This window comes from Amblyomma americanum, chromosome 6 (genome assembly GCF_052857255.1).
Source record: "Amblyomma americanum isolate KBUSLIRL-KWMA chromosome 6, ASM5285725v1, whole genome shotgun sequence".
Taxonomy (NCBI): Eukaryota; Metazoa; Arthropoda; class Arachnida; order Ixodida; family Ixodidae; genus Amblyomma; species Amblyomma americanum.
The window spans coordinates 98,077,387-98,081,446 of record NC_135502.1 but is presented as its reverse complement, the minus strand read 5'-3'; the positions used below and the strand labels follow the sequence as shown (position 1 = coordinate 98,081,446).

Below are 4,060 nucleotides of genomic sequence, written 5' to 3'. Positions count from 1 at the left end.
AATCCAAGAGCCGGGCCAGGGAGCAGCACTAGCTTGTTACCGAGGTGCACTATGGCAGCCTCAAACAAAAGCCGACATACAGCTTTTGTCAAAAGTAGAGCCCAATAGTTTTCCATGAAATTCGTGCCTAGTAAAGCACACTGCACCGCTTGTTTCTGCTATTTCAGTTATCACCGAGAACACGCCGCGTGATGTAAGAGAAGGCACTGCGCACCTGCTGTTTTGTTTTACCGCGCATGACTGGACATTTGAAGTTTCATAGAAACCTCTAGAGAAAGGGCTTCTTAGGATTGCTCCACGGGCAGCTGTCTATTGCGAAGCAATGTATAACTGCCTGCCTGCGATTCTCCAAAAGTCATCAGTGAAGACAAACGCGTTTTGAGGAGAGCAGATTGCTTAATGACACTTCGAAGTAATCAAATACACAGTACGAAATAATCAGACATGTTTGCTTTTATTCTCTGTAATACGGTGTCATGTGCGCACAGAAATTCAACCCATGACAACATACACACACAAAAAAAGATATACTAATTAATAATCTAGAGGTAACATAAAGATGAATGTGCATGTATGGAACCGCACTCATTCAGCTTTCGGAACTAGACCTATTCATAAAGCCGATCACTGCTTCAAAAGCAGACGCGATTAGCCCGCTTTATATCACATTCCTTCTGTGTTCGCCAAAGCAGTTATTTCAAATGTTACTGCGGTTCCAGCGCCTTTACAGGCCAAATCCTTAATTCTATAGCTTGAGACCACATTCAGTCATGAATCAATTTCTCTCTTGAGCGGCTATGGGACCCGGGACCGAGGCCGTCCGGACCCAGGCTGACTAGAGTGACTCTGCAGGGAGGCCGTGCCCGCCCCGCGCTTGAAGCCATGGGCCTGAGTTCGGTGGGACCGGGCAGGGCTCAATCCTCAGAATTCGGGCAGTGAAAGGTTATAGTTCGGGAACACTTCCTTTTTTTGTGTTCTTATAGCGAATCGATCAGGGCTCAATATTGAAGATCGTAAAAAGTTAATGATGCCAGAACCATGCATTCAAATTAAAAGCAAAGTTGCTGGAGTGATGTGAATCATATTGAATCCAAGCAGGCCGGAAATGCATTTGGAGTCATGTCTTGTGCATTTTATTTTCTTGTTTCTGCCAATGGCCCTGGATTCCCACTTTCCCTCAAAGCATGCGTTCTTTCGCCGGCATCAGGGTTGCCTTCACTCGAGGATGACTTCAAATCTTTCGTCAGGCGTGGAAAGCACTCTCCCATTAAGAGCGAATGGAAGCGCTTGAGCACCGGTCAGGACGACCGCTGCGAAGAAAGTCATGAGGAAAGAACGGATGTCATTCTTAAATGGACGTTTGAAGCATGCACGTCGCGATATCCTACACTTGGGTCCAGAAAACTATAAAAAATGTGAGGCACGTACACACAAGATGTGCAGTGTGCAGTAATGCCTAACATCAACTTCATATTTCTGTAGCTTGACGAGAACCACATTCCTGTAATTTCGAATAATTTCGGACGCTTAGCCAAACTAAATACGCTTCAGCATGCGGCTAAGAGCGAAACTGGGGACATTAAGACTCCTCAACTTAATTTCTCTTTCTTGTATCCACCCTCTTTCTTCCATTTCAGAGTGAGAATATTCTTTCTTTGTAACCGAACCAGAATTCGGAATATAGATCATTTAAAGCCCATATTATAAGTCAAACAGTGCCAGCAAAAGGCCCTGGTTTCATTTATTTTTAGAATGTAGAGCTCTCACTAGAGCCTGAAAGCATTCGTTTAGCCTCCACTCCCTTGCACGGGCCAGAAAAGTAATTTTCACTGTACCAAGTTGACGGGGCTCTGGGCAATGCACACTTCAGAACCCAAAGATCTGCAATGAAGGCCTGCTTGCGGCGCAGGGATGAAGCACTGTTAGATTCTTCCGGCTATGAACTGTTGCAATATTCTGTTAACCGTCATTAGCATGTGTCCTGAGTTGAACTGTATAGAGGGAAATCTTGCTATTGCACTTTTTGGACGGCCATTTTCTTCTTAAATTAGTCCATGTGCGGTTCTGCTCTCAACTAAAGATTCGTACCTATAAAACCTGCCCCGAAGACGATGAGACTTGAGAGGTTTGCCATGTCTCTTGAGCACTGTAAGCAGTCAACGTGAAACATTTCGTTAAGTTGTGGTATGTTAGGAAATAAACGTTGTTCAAAAACGAGGTCTGCAAGAGAATGCACGAAAAAAAAAAAACATCACTGCTGCTGTTCTATAGTCAGTGCGCGCGACGCGTTTAAAATTATTCAATTATTATGCTGAAATGAAGAAACAAACAAACGCTTTACTCATAAATGAAGCTGTTGTGGTATAATCAATTCATGATATTTAAACTCAATCGATTACTTTCGTTGCGGGGACTGGTAATTGGATCGTAGCCAAGAACTCGGGACAAAAGCATTTTTGATAGGAAACCTTATATGAACGCAATTTTTTCATACCATGCAATAGTTATAACAATCAATATATCCGCCGATCAGTCGACGGCAGCCTTAACTTTTTTATATATTAACGTTTTTGCCGTCGTGCACCAGCATTCCTCATTGGTTTGCTACGCCAGTCTTAAATGTTCGATAGGATTAATGGAAATTCTTTAAAAGAAAGATTTTGCTACATGTCAGAAGAGTGAACCATTGCCTTTATTATTTCGTAAAACTGTTTAATAATTTCGAAATTTTCAAAATATTTGTCCGAAACTGCTCGACATGAAAGTATACAATTAAAGCAAATAAGCACAAATGCGGCCAACAAAGCACCTTAATTATGAACTTAAATTGTGAGAAAGCACTGTGCGGAGGATTCTGGGCAAGATAAATACTCCCAGGAGGTGTATACTCATCCGACCCCCATTGTGGCGTACCTTATGATCTTCATTACACCTGCTATTTGTCGGCTACCTTTTCGCATTTGTGTTTATTATATCTGACCACGAGGAGAAAAAAGTGGAAAACGCGTAAAAGATTAAGGAGGCAGACAGTAAAGATCATCATTCGCATGAGTTCTGTCTTTATTCCCACTAGTCTAACTTTTGAAGACAGCAGCATGTCTTCGGAGTCTCGCATTTGATACGAAGACGTTAATTACATATGATAGCCTTTCGGAGATGCGCGCGTGTTAACTTTTCGGAGATGCGCGCGTGTTAAGTAATGCGTAAATATCATTTTGATTATCATGGCACTGAAAGCATAGACTTGTGAGATCCTGTGGCCACGGCGAAAGTACCTTGCACTAGGTCTAGCTTGCACTGGCGCCTTGATAAGTAAGAGATCAGGCTTCATCTTAGTCGAATATAACGAAACCCTCAAGCTTCTCGGGAACATGAAAGTGCCAACAAGGCGGACACCGAGTTTTGTAATGCAGCGGTAACATATGATATCGAATGGAAACTCCAGTTCTGCGGTGAAGTGGTATACGCACCGTTGTACTGAAGCTGAGGCGGCTGCAGGGCTGGTTCGGAGATAGTGAACCTGGATGCGGAGCCCCGCTTTTTATCCGCTTGTTGCTGAAGGCCAATGTACGATTTAGCCGATGAAAAATAATACAAAAGCTTCCATGAGGTTTGAATGACAAAGCAATTTGGATGACAAAAACAACTCGTCTAACAAATGGCGAAAGGCCATGCATGTTTGAAACGCTGTGACAAGTTTTAAATTTATGGAACTGCACAGAAAGTCCCCTTTGTTCGCTATAATTAAAACGAGATTTTGCAGCATGATAGCGTGCATAGTATTGCGTATGTCGAAACCAAGCGTTGTAAATGAACTTTCTCATGTCTTTTCGGTTGACACATGCCAACTCAGTGTCCAGATGCAATCATGCCGGGGCTGGCTCAAAAACCAAAAAGCTATTCGCTGGATTCATCTTGTCAAATCGGCGATACCCTTGTTACTCCTAGTTAAACTGGATATCCTCTGGTTCATATCAGTGCACCCTTGTTAATTATACATTGAACTCTGCGTAAGCTCATCATGGAACAAAAAAAAACACACAGCTCAAGAATGGCCTAG

General features: G+C 42.9%; 1 long non-coding RNA gene across 1 annotated transcript; it reads right to left on the bottom strand.

Moving 5' to 3' along the window:
- Positions 1-1,110: 1,110 nt before the first annotated feature.
- Positions 1,111-3,561, bottom strand: LOC144093911 (uncharacterized). The gene is made up of 3 exons (XR_013306348.1): positions 3,471-3,561; positions 2,089-2,146; positions 1,111-1,310 (listed from the first exon to the last, which is right to left on the bottom strand). It is a non-coding gene; the product is annotated as an uncharacterized LOC144093911 (long non-coding RNA).
- Between the last annotated feature and the right edge of the window lie 499 nt (positions 3,562-4,060).